This window comes from Ursus arctos, unplaced genomic scaffold, assembly GCF_023065955.2.
Source record: "Ursus arctos isolate Adak ecotype North America unplaced genomic scaffold, UrsArc2.0 scaffold_1, whole genome shotgun sequence".
NCBI lineage: Eukaryota > Metazoa > Chordata > Mammalia > Carnivora > Ursidae > Ursus > Ursus arctos.
In genome coordinates, this window is record NW_026622763.1 from 104,240,269 (window position 1) to 104,253,706 (window position 13,438).

Genomic DNA, 13,438 nt, shown 5'->3' on the forward strand with positions numbered 1-13,438 from the left:
ACCTCTCTCAACCTCTCTCTCCTCAGTCAAAGAATGCCAATATCAGCTCCCATCTCCAGGTCTGGTATCTCCATGGCTATTGGCACAAGGAAGGCCATAAACTGCTGAGCCACTCCTGTTCCAGTGGGTGAATAGCCACTGTCCCCATCAGTTTGCCTGAACTCTGCATATCAGCTCTTCCTGCCCGTCCCCCCAGGCTCTCCCCCATTCTCCCACAACTAAAGGGTTCGTGCCTGGCACATCAGCGGGCCTCCCTTTGCTTCATCACCAGAGCCAAGTCCATTTTGATCGCCCATCGCTCACGCCTTAACAAAGTCGAATCACTTCAATGGCACTCTTGTCTGTCTCCTGGAGTCTCTGGGGTTATTTGGAATGATGTGGAGGAATCACCTGGCACCCAGTACAAACCAACCACCAGTAACAACTTATGATCATAACTGTCACTAAACTATCAGTGTAGGATGGAGATAAGCAATCCTACGGCGGGGTCACCCTCAGTCTTCTCCCCATTTCTAGATTCCATGGGGGGAGGGATTCTTGGTTGCAGTGTCTTGCAGAGAAGAACAAAGGAAGACAAAGAGTAGAAGGCGGATCCCATAATGTGGGACTAGCAAAGAGAGAGAGATGGGAAACAGAGGCAGAAAAGCCTTGCTGGCCAAACGTCTGGGAGGGGCTGGTTTGGGAGTGAGGAGTGAAATGTGGGAGAAAGCCATAGTTTCACTTGAGGGGGCCAGCCAGAGGCTGACTCAGCTGAAGTCCATGAGTCTACGCTTTGGGGCCATTGGTTTGCAGGGGCTCCTTCCAAGACCCTGGGAGGGGCCGAGTGATATGTTGACGTGGTCATATATGTTTTTGAAAACTTTGCAAAAGCAAGATGTTTTAACCACAGTGACTTATGATCTCTCTCTGTCTCTTTCTCTCCTTCCCCTCCATCACCTTCTCCCCCTGTAGGTGGTGTTAGGGTGAAGTTGCCTATGATATATTTAGTTGGGGTTTAGTGGATATATTTATCTGGTTTGTGGTTACCTTTGTGCATAGTTATGGTAATTCTAGCCATCCCAGCAAGGGAATGGCTGCCAGGAATAATCCTATCACCCTCTCTGTGACTCCCCTGTTGGACCACCCCGGTGGCCGCTTCCCTACATGAAGGTATCCTTTGGTTCCCAACATCACAAGGGTGTATATAAAGGAGCAACACTAGGTTTAAAATAAGAGCAAGAGCTGGACTGAAATATCCTTCCATCATTATGTATATAAAATGACAAGCTGAGAATTCAGTTCTCATGGATGCCTTGCTCACACAGGAGCCCTCTCCCTCCCCTCGGGGTGTATCTACAATGGCGCACAGATAGCTGTAAATGGACCACAGCTTTTTCTTTACTGCAGAATTGTGTTAATGGAATTTATCAGAGTTTCTATGTAAATTGCACTAACCTGCAGCAGTAGTAGAAATAGTAGGCACATCTGGGTATGAAGATACATATATTATGAACGCCATCTCCTGCATCCTGTTTTCGTGTATCCAATGTATCATGTCCTTATAAAGTCTGACGGTTCTAGGTGAAATGCCAATGCAGAGTTGCTGCCCACACAGCAAAATGGCCTAAGAAAAGGTACTCATTGAAAGCAGTACTTTCCGATAAGTCAGCATTTGTGGGATGAGAGCAGCTCAATTACAAAATTATGTGCAGTCAAAAATCAATTGCACTTTCTCTACTCTTTATAAACACTCATTTTTGTGCCTAATTTTATATTCATAATTTTGTATTCTTCTTCTTAACGAGGCCCTCCAAAATCGTGTAAGCTGCAGGTTCCACAAAATCTGGATCTGCCCCTGCTTGAAGTTATGGGGAGAGAAAATGTTTTCCTTTTGAACTCATTGAGTTCATTCTGGATGTAAAGCAAAGTTGTGAAAGTAGGACACCCTGCTTCCAGCTCCTGTTAACACAACCATGGTTGAATCAACAGCCAGAAATGAACTAAACTGTAGACCTTATGAAAATCTCACTGATTTTTCCTTTAATACCCCCTTTTTTGTTCCAAGGACCCAGCTGGGATTCCACACTGCATTTAGCTGTTGGTTCCGGGTAGTCTTTCCAGTCTAGGACAGTTCCTTAGTCTTCCATCTCTCATGACTCTGTCACTTCCGGAGGATGCTGGTCACTTATTTTGTACAATGTTCCTCAGTTAGGGTTTGGCCAATGTTTCCTCAAGGTTGGAGCGCAGTGGTGCATGTTTAGCAAGAATAAGGCAAAAAGGACATTACATCCTTTCAGTTCAGCCTATCGAGGAGTTCATGACGCCAATACATGTTACTAATTATGACACTTCCCTTGATCATTTTGGTTAAGCTGGTGTCTGCTGGGTTTCTCCATCATAAGTTTAGTAACTTTCCTTTCTTCGTAGTGGATAAGAATCTTGGGGGAGATGCTTTGAGACTCTGCAGACCCTACTTCTCAAACTTTCTCCCTCTAACCTTAGCGTCAGGGACCTTGTCTGCGACAATTATTACTGAGGTGTTTGCTTGATGGTTATTCTTTATTTCTTTCTTCTTTTTTGTCTTTATTTAGCAATTGAAATTCCATTTTGAGGAAGAGCTGTCTCTTCTCCCCCATTTACCTACTTATTCAATCAATTATTTATGTATACCAATATGAGATAATGGTGGCTTTTTGCTTTATCCTATATGCTAGAATTCAATACTATCATCGTTTATTTTGTTGTTTAAAAGTTTCAGCTTTGGTTCCTGCAGGTCAACTCCTATGTTCTTTTGACAGCCTCTCATCCCTTCTTGAGTATTTCCTTACTTTTTGGCACCGCAAGATGTAGGCTCATCTTTATTTCCCCTTCCCCAGCACTGGGATCAACCACTTCCCCTGGTTCCTTTTATTGGAAAACAAGATATGCGCGGCCGGTATGCCCATTGTTACTGGGGTGTCACTGCTCCTAGGCTCTCTCAGAGGACAGAGCTAAGGAATATATGAAAGACAACCTACTGAATGGGAGAAGATATTTGCAAAGGACATATCGGATAAAGGGTTAGTATCCAACATATATAAAGAACTGATACAACTCAACACCCAAAAACCAAATAATCCAACTAAAAAATGGGCAGAAGACATGAACAGACACTTCTCCAAAGACGACATCCAGGTGGCTAACAGACACATGAACAGATGCTCATCATCACTCATCATCAGGGAAATTCAAATCAAAACTATGATGAGATACGACCTCACACCTGTCAGAATGGCTAAACTCAACAACACAAGGAACAACAGGTGCTGGCAAGGACGCAGAGAAAAGGGAACCCTTGTGCACTGTTGGTGGAAATGCAAAGCAGTGCAGCCACTGTGGAAAACAGTATGGAGGGTCCTCAAAAAGTGAAAAATAGAGCTACCTTATGATCCAGCAATCACACAACTGGGTATTTACCCAAAGAACACAAAAACACGAATTCAAAGGGATACATGCACCCTGTGTTTACAGCTGCATTATTTACAAGAGCCAAGATATGGAAGCAGCCAAGTGTCCACCAGTTGATGAAAGGATAAAGATGTGGTACACACACACACACACACACACACACACACACACACACAGAAATATTACTCAGCCATGAAAAGAATGAAATCTTGCCATTTGGAACAATATGTATGGAGCTAGAGGGTATAACGCTAAGTGAAATAAGTCAGTCAGAGAAAGACAAATAAATGATTTCACTCATATGTGGAATTTAAGAAACAGAACAAATAAGCAAAGAGAAAAAAGAGAGAGAAAGAGAAATCAAGAAACAGACTCTTAACTATAGAGCATAAACGGATGGTTACCGGAGGGGAGATGGGTGGGGGGGTGGGGAACTAGGTGATGGCACTAAGGAGGGCACCTGTCGTGGTGAGCACCGGGTGTTGTGTGAAGTGCTGAATCACTATATTGTACACCTGAAACTAATATAACAGTAAATGTTAACTGAATTAAAATAAAAACTTTTTAAAAATTTATGTGAATATAGTAACACATATGTGTATCCATATCTGTATTTCTCTAACTATCTCTGTCTACCTATCTCTAGAAAATAATAGGTTTCTGCTAATACTTCTGATCCCAGTTCAACACTTTCTTTAGGTAAATACATGGAAGAGGCAACCAGTGTCACAAAAGTGACAGCAAAACCAATCCTCTGGAACTCCCAGTCCATCCTATAGCTGTGGGGTCTCACAGATACTTCTCAGGGGTACGCATTATTTGAGCACCCCCCATAGTGCCATAATTTAAAACAGATATAAGGGCTCATCTTCCACTGTGAATAAGCAAATCACCTTTGTCCTTCATAAAACCAAGGACACAAAATAAAATTAAAATGACCTAATTCCAATTGTCAGTTCTCCAAATGCTATGACTGGCAAATATTCAGATAAATTAAGATGCTTGTATTATGCTGCTTTTATCTTTAAAATTACACTCTGTTGACATTGGAGCTCTACCGGCCCCCAGCAGGTCACTGCATTTCAGGTAAAAGAGCTGCATATAATCCGAGTTAACACTTCAGTAAGGGGTGACTGACGTCGCAGCGTTTAGGTGCTCACGTGGCCAGTGATGCCTGCTGTGCTCTGCAAGCTAACACAAGACTGATCGACAATGACCCCAACGTAGCACTAATACTCCCAAAGGCAGTCAAGTCCTCCTCATTAATAATATAATAGGAATAGCATGTGGAAGCTTGTCCCTTGCTACACTGGTTTCCACAAGAGGAATTTCCCCTAAACACTCTGGTTCCTCGTTCTGCCTCCTACTTTTCCCGAGGGAGCTGGGGTCCGAGAGCAGATGAGAAGTCAGGAAAAGAGAACAGGCATGCATAGCCCGCCCAACCTCCTCCTGACCGCAAAGAGAAGATGCTCTGGTCTGCTCCTCCCAGCCCCGAGGGCTCCAGGGCCACAGTCACGTGTGTGGAGGGTTATGGCTCCTTGTCTCTGCCTGTGGTTGAGCAGGGAGGTCTCATCCTGGTGCTGTTCCACAGCCTAAGCCATGATCAGGTCCAGGAGTACCTTTTGGATTGCAAAAGACAGGTCAGTTGAGGTTGTAGAGAGGACAGGCCTTGCAGATTTTGAATATTAACAGTTTCAAGCAGGTCCCAGTGAGATTTGATCTTGGTGAGTCACTGCAGCTTTGGGCAGTTCTGTTTTTCAAAAGGAAGGACAGCAGGCCCTGACCTTGACCAAGCACAAGCTGCCCACACCTGAGCAAATTCTCCCAGCCTTAGCCAACCCAGGTGGGTGGTAGGAGGCCACAGAGCCCAGGCCTCAGCAAAGGCAGGTGCCACTAGGACCAAGAAAGTGCATTAGCCAAATATGAGCTGTGTGGGCGGCTGTAGGGTGCCAGCTGCTACAGCTTGACCTTGAGCTATGCAGACACAGCTGACATTTAAACATGCATGCCAGTATCATAGGTGAGGCTAAGGCTTGACCTTGACCTTGACTTTGGCAGGCAGAACATTTTCTGCTTTTAAACTGGGAGGGAGCTGAATTCTGCAGGGAGTTAGGTCTAGCTTTTACGTGGCTGACAAGCCTGGGGAGATGGGCAGCGAGAGACTGGCCGCCTGATTCCATCCTGTAAGCACGGCTGAGGAGGCAGCTGGAGGGAAGAAGTTTTAATCATGTGATTCCCCACAGGGCCCCGTGTTGGCCCTAGACATGTTTGTTACAAAAGCCCCGCTCCTGGCTTTAGCCTTCAGGGACCAGAGCAGACTCACCTGCACAAGGTGGTGGATTTTTAGTAATAAACAAATAAAAAGAAATAAGAATCTCTCATGAAACCAAAGCTGTCATTTTGGGTTAAGTTCAGTGAAAGCAGCTCAGCGAAACCGTTACAAACCCAAGAGCTAGCAACACCGGTGCCTCTAAGGAACACATTTGCTCAGAAAATCAAGGAGAAGTCAGAGTGACATTAAAAAAAAAGAAAAGCTTTAGGCTTATAGTCAGAACAGTAGCCCTGGAAAAATAAAAATAAAATAAGGCAGACTGGGAGGATTAAACCAGAGAGAGAGCTTTCTTTAAGAGGCAGGAGAAAGGGCAGGATTTTAGCAGACATCCAAAACCGTAGTGAAGGAATAAGTATTGAGATCTAAGGAGAGACAGATACAAACAGGAAAGGTCTACCTGCTCTCACAGGGGAATGGTGATCTTGGTTGTTCACAGATCAGGAACAGTGATGGAGCCCAGTGAAATCTGGCAGATCTGCCCTCTTAGGAGCTATGCCAGGTGGGCCTCCTGGAGGAGGTAAGGGAGAAGATACTTAGAGCATCAGAGTCAATGGTAAAAGCAACTGGGAAACCAGCATGAGTGGTCAGACAGACATTCCAGGTAGTTCGGGAAAATTTGAAAAGATTCAAGAAAAGGTCACTCAGACCAGTATGGAATGCTCAAGTCGGCCTCCTCGGGTGCATTTCAGGGTGACACGGTCGATGGGGTCCCAGTGTGTCCTACCCTGTGAGGACAAGCCTCAGGGACAAGGACACCAAGATGCCCTGAGCCAGGAGGACAGCGAAGGTCGAGTCCAGGCCTGGCTGAGATACTCATCTAAAGGCAGAATGATCTGGCTCAGGAAGGAAGTTGTAAGGAGATGGGCAGCAGGGGGTTTGCCACAGACCTAGAACAGTTTTGGGGTTTTTTCCCCCTTTTTTCTTACTCTGACAGCCTCAGAAGACTGTATGGAGGAATATGTTTGAAAAACAAAAGCCACAAGGAAGTAGAATGAGAAAAGGCACCCAGACTAGTCAACCAGTTCTAACCCAGCACCCGTGAGCCAAGGAGAGGGAGCCATTCAGCAGGTGGCTTAAGCTGCTGGAAACTCAAGGGGCCCTCTAAAGAGTGCGATAGCAGAGGGACTCCCAGGCCACCCGACACTTCATCGTCAGGCCCTGGAAAGGGAGCACTCCCAGTAGAGAAGCTCAGAGTATGAGCTTAAGGTACCAAAACCAGAGGTTTTCTCATGCAGAGAGGGGGTAAGCATCCAACAAGATGGGGAGTGGGTCTCAGACCACGAATGTCTAAGCTCTGCAAGAAGACAGTGTCATGTCGCAAGTGTGCAGGTGGGTTCGTCCCAGATGAGATGAACACAGCACTTATGTAATAATGTCTCAATGGCATATTTCTCCCAACCAAGTTTAACTCAGAGGTCAAGGACTTGAGCCAACACACAGCCTGATGGGCACCTGTGGTGGGAGGAGGTGAAAGCCAGATTGTCTCCATCCACACCATCTGTTCACATGCCCAGGTCACGGCAAGGCTGGGCAGTGGGTGTGACATGGGTGCTCCGTTATTCCTGTCCTCTTAACTCTTGGATTATTTAAAAGAAGCACACACGAGAGACTTGGGCAGCCTCCTGCATGAGCAGCCCTGAGAAAGCACTGAGGCCTGGATTTCACCCCAGAGATTCCAAAGGAACAGGTGTGGGAGCTGTATGTACTCTCCAGGTATGGTGGGACACCCAGAACTCAGAATGTCACCTTATTTGGAAATAGGGTTTTTGTAGATGTCATTAGTTAAAAATGATCAGGGTGTGCCCCAAATCCAATGAGAGTGTCCTTCTAAGAGACAGATGGGACATACAGAGCCCAGAGAAGTCGATGTGAAGACAGAGGCAGAGATGGGATGGAAGGAAGTGTCTACAAGTCAAGGAACGCCAAGGATTTCCAGCAACCACCAGGAGCTAGGAGAAGCATGGGAACGTTTCTCCCTCAGAGTTTCCAGAAGGAACCAACCCTGACGACATCTTGATTTTGAACGTCTAGCCTCGAACACTGTGAGAGAATAGATCTCTGTTGTTTTAAGCCCCTGGATTGTGGCACTTTGTTACAGCAACCCCAGGAAGACCATGCACCAGCTGACTGACCGTCCCACGTGGCGACGCTGGCAACTCCTGCCCTTTCCAATAGAAGAGAGCCCAGCTGCACGAAGAACCCTCCGTCTGCTGCGCAGCCCATCAAGAGTGGGTCTGGCTGAGCCAGAGAGGAATTAGAAACTGGATATTGATTTCTGGTCTTTAACTTCTTTGACTTTTAACTCACAAGGGCAAAAAAAAAAATTAATTCCAAATTTTATTCCTTTGGATTCTCACTTCTTTGAAGTTTCACTTGCAAGGGGACCTAATCTAGTTTTATTTTATCCCCAGAAACTTCTTAATGAAGACAGGATTTGTATTCACATATGAGGAATCTTATTACTGCCTCAATTTTTGGAGACTCTTTAGGATGTCCCTCGGTCACATTGCAGAAGCTCTGACAGGCGATGTCAAACAGCCGGGCTGGATATAATGCGAAAGGGAACCGGAAAATGGAGTGAGTGTGTGGCCTTGGGGAAAACAGTGACCTTGAGCTCATTTAACTCATGGAGCGTTCCCACTGATTTCTGAGCTATTTGGGAGCAGAGTATACTGTGCTCCAAGTTCCTAAGACAATATAGTAAAAAGCAGAGCCTGGTTGCAGGGAGCAGGGTGCAGGCCGGCCCTGATACACTGCTGGTCTCCTCCTCGGAGATGTGGGGCGTGGGTGACCACTGCCCCAGCAGGTAAATTCTGTGGGTAATAAAGATATGAAGCTGGGAGTAGGGAAGCCACCCCTCTGGCCCTTTGAGGAGGGGTTTCTCCAGAACACTTCAGGCCTCCTACCCCACCCCGCTTTCTACTGCCTTCATTGCTGGGTCTGTGCCCCCGAGAGTCCGTCTTTCCCCCTCTCTCCCCACCCAGACCCGTGCAAAGTGTATCAGCTGGGCCTGGGTTTGCTCTCTCCCTCTGCCCGTGCCAGGTCTCACCTGCAGGCAGAACGCTAACAGGCCATATCTCGAACCAGGCCTTGTCAATAATAAAGGTGACATTAAAGTCTCTGCCTGCTGATTGTCTTACTTTATACCATTAGTCAGAAATCAGGAGGGAGGGGAGTGCCATTTGCTGACCCTGAAAGCAAAGGCCAGTGGCCCTTACTGAGGCCTGGCCCTATGCTGGGCTCTATGCCAGGACCCTACAGGAATATTACAATATTGCCGTATGGAGTTTTCAGTACGGCTCTTAAAGGAAGGCAATCTATCACCCCATTTCACAGATGAGTACTCTGAAGCACAGACAGGCTGGGTAAGATGGCACAGAGCAGCAGCGGAAGAGCTGAGATTTGAAGCCAAGCAGGCTGATCCCCAAATCCTAAAGTTAATGACAGAAAAGCAAACCTGGGTAGTACCAAAATCTTTCCTGGCAATATATATCATATATTATCTATTATACGATACATAAATATATAAATACACGTGGGTGTATATATAATACATGTGGATATAATACATTGTGTATGATACTTGTGAATATATATACACGCTCACATATGACCTTGCGAGTATATATATGAGCATATGTAGACATACTTTTTTGATACACATTATCATATATAGTAAATATGCGTATCCAGCAATTTCTCTTACAAGAATTTATTCTAAGAAAGAGTCAATGAGCTGTATAAACATATATATATAAAAGGTAGCTTCTTTGTAATGACAAAATGGAAACAATTTGAATATAAAAAAAAGTTGATTAAATATATTATAATAGAGTCATGCAGGAACGGCTGGGTGGCCCAGTCAGTTAAGTGTCTGACTCTTGATTTTGGCTCAGGTCATGATCTCGGGGTCATGAGATCGAGCCCTGCGTCGGGCTCCCCACTCAGTGTGGCGTCTGTTTGAGATTCTCTCCCTCAGCCTCTGCCCTCCCCCCTCCCACTCATGCCTGCACTCTCTCTCTCTGTCTCTCAAAAATAAATAAATAACATCAATTTTTTTAAGGATGTTTTTTATTTATTTGACAGACAGAGAGACAGCGAGAGAGGAAACACAAGTGGGGGAGTGGGAGGGGGAGAAGCAGGCTCCTCGTGGAGCAGGGAGCCCAACACAGGGCTCAATCCCAGGACCGTGGGATCATGACCTGAGCCGAAGGCAGACATTTAACAGCTGAGCCACCCAGGCGCCCCAGTAAATAAAATCTTAAAAAAACACTAGAGTCATGCAACACTGGAAGGATATTTGAAAGGCGTACAAATAGCACAAAGGGAAGTCTAAGCAATACAGTAAGATTTGGAGGACCCGGTCTGGGGAAGCCGACCGAAGAGTGACCATGACCTAGCAGGGCTGAGACAGCTTAAGCAAGCAGTGAGAGCGAAGACCCAAGAAGCAGAGCCCCCAAAAGGTCTAGGAACTGGGGCACCACGTACATCCAGTAAAGGGGTGAGTGGGGTGGTATAGAGCTACGCCAACGAGGGGAATGCCTCTTCCCCACCCCTGCAAGACCTGGAAGTGGACCCTCTCCAGGGAGTGAGGCAGATGGCCTCTAGACTGGCTGCCCCAGGCTTCCTTGAGGGCAGGGCCACCTCGAAGACAGGAAGGCTAAGGTGCTTACATTCTGGATGCTGACACCCTGAGCCCCCCCCCACCCCCAATAGCTCCAGGCACGGGGCTGTGGCCCCTCCACTTCAGGCAGGATGCTAGCAGCATCTCCTCTGGAAAAGGCCTAAAGATTTCAACATCAGCAATTTCCAACAAAACCTCCCTCCAGTGGAAGAGTTTGGCCAGGTGGGAAGATCGTGACCCAGTTGTGCAAACGGAACGAAGAGGTGACCCTGGAGGGAAGGCTACTGGCTCGTGTGTCTGTCTTGGATGACCACCAGGATTGGCCAGTTTGAAGTTCCCAAACTGAACTCAGTAAGAGCCAGATGGAGAAGGCAGAATCAACGGAATGTTCCATAAATGCGGGTGGAAATTACACCCTATCTGGGGACACAGCCCGGAGTCAGTGCTGCCAGGGAACAAAGATAAGAACAAAGCCTTTGGTCGGTTAGCACAGGAAACAGCATGGGTGTTGGTGACAAAGCCCCAGAAGGACAGTGACCAGAATTCAGAACAAATGTGGCGAGGGTGTGCACTCACAGGGAAATTTTTTTCAGATCTCAGAAGGGGCTAAATACACCCAGGGTCCCAGTACTGTCATTCAATTAGCCCAAAGGCCAGTGGTTAGAAAGAATTGGTGATTTGCGGATAAGAGGCAAAAATAGCTCTTACTAGTTCCATTACCAACGGTGGCCTCCTGCATTTGTTTTTCAGACATCATTTTGGGGGTTTTGTGACCAAGCAAAGAACACTCATTACAACAATTGGTCTGCCATTAGTAGCCCAGAACGCTCTTCAAGAGCGCTGGGGACCATGTAGTTACACACAGGCTGACTGGGTATGACCAGTAAAGCTGGACGAGCCACGCCTAGCACCAGCGATGGTCCTCATGACGCCTACCGTAAATATTCAGACTGGAAGCCAGGGTTAAAGGGTGTTAAGGGTTGAATTGTGCCACCCCACCACCACCACAAAAGATAAGGGTGAAGTCCTAACCCTCAGGTACCTGTGAATGTAACTTTATTTGGAAATAGGGTCTTCACAGATACAATTAAGGCGTAAGGTAGGTTGAGGTCATACTGGAGAAGGGTAGATCCTTTATCCAGTATGACTGGTGTCCTTACAAGAGGACAAGAGACACAGGCACATACACAGGGAGAAGCTCACAGAGGCAGGGAGGGGAGTGGTATGTCCACAAACCAAGGAACACCAAGAATTGCTGGCAGAGCTAGAGAAGGTCATGGAAGGTTTGACCTTTGAGGCTCCAGGAGGAAAGAACCCTGCTGACACCTTTGATTTGGGACTTCTGGCCTCCCTACTGTGAGGGCAAGAATTCCTATTGTCTTACGCCACCCAGTTTGTGGGGCTTTATCTCAGCAGCCGGAGGAAACCAACACAAAAGGGCTCAGAGTTGCACCCAGGACCAGGATCGGAACCCGCATCTCTTAATGCCCTTCCCCCCAACTGCCTCTACTCGTTTGAGAGCTCATTATCAATACTCCTCAGGGGGCGTGAAGGAAACAAAACAATCCCCAACCCCCCCCCCCCCCGGAGAGAGGGGACGCTGAAACACACAAATGTGGAAACGGAGCCGGGCTCAGGCGGCCCAGCACCGACCGCGTGAGCAGCCTGCCCCGTTATGGATTTGTGCTCCTGGTACTCCAACACAAGCCTAAAAGCCCTCCAACCTGATTTTCAAAATTCAATATTGGCAGAGAGGAAAATAAGCCTTTGTTTTTCCTTTGTGAGGACCATTTCTGTTCTCAAGCAGTCGAGGAAAACGAACGTGGAACCAGACGATACCTCTTTCCCAAAGCCCTTTTCTCTGCCTCTCAGCTGTGCTCTACGGTTTTTCAATAAAGGACAATTAGGCCCATGATGGCTGCGTGGTCCCTACATAGCCACAGGTCTGTGGAATTTGTGCACGGTGAAGCACAAACTGGTCTTCTTTAAATTCTTATTAATTAGATACCTCTTCTCTGAACGCAGCATCATTTCTGCCTGCTCCGCGGGGAGACTACAGCAGCGCTAAGCACGATGGCGTGTCTGCCGCCGCACCTGCTCTCCGCAGTTGGTGTCCACCCAGCTGCACCTGCCAGCCAGGTAGCGCTCTGCCAGCGGGGAGCTGGGGTGCCCGGCGTGAAGTCGGCTTCGCCAGCGAGGGAGCAGGCCTCCCAACAACACCCAAACCCAAAAGAACTGCACAGTGGGTTGTAGCACCTGCCACCTTTTTAAATTTCTCTTCTTGCCCCTGACTGTTGTCCTTGTACTTTGTTCTACAAGAAAGATAGGACATGTTAAAGGAAGAAAGGGAGAAGGGAAAGGAAATCAGGAAAGATCCAAAGCAGTGGAAGGATGTGTTCATGTGCCATCATATATGATTCGTTTTTCTCTGTTGTCTTAGAATTTCAGGGAAGGTCCCATTCCTGAGGGCGACTGTAACCTCAGGTTCTAATGTAGACCTTCAAGACATATGGCCAGGGGACTTACCCTGAGTCGACCACATAGGCTCTGCTCCTCAAACCATGAGCAGGCTCTCCAGGCAAAGACTAGAGCGTATTGAAGATAATTGTAGGAACAGAGAACAGTCGAGCTAGGGGGCTTGGGGGTTGGGGGGGAGCTGTTTCACATGACTCCCACCTCCAACCTCAAAAAGCTCCAAGATAATCTTCCTTACAGTGTTGTTGCCTGTGTCTTTCTCCCGCCTGGATGGGGACTGAGCTGCAGAAACTCATGGCCATTCTGCTGCCCTGGGTTGGAGCTTAGATGGCTGGGCCTGGGAGAACTGTAACCTGCTCCCCATGGGAGGGCCCATTGTGGGGTGCTGACTGGAACACCTATAATGGCAGACTAGAAGAGAGGCTACCCTACAGTTGCACAGAACCCCAACATTTGGTGTGGTACAAATTCATCAGTTCTCTTTGGGCCAAGTGGATGCTGAAAAGGTGGCCTGGGAGAGCTGGCTTTGTGGGGACCCACCCAAGAAGGCAGCCTTTGAGGTCATGGGACCTCAGCGGTCA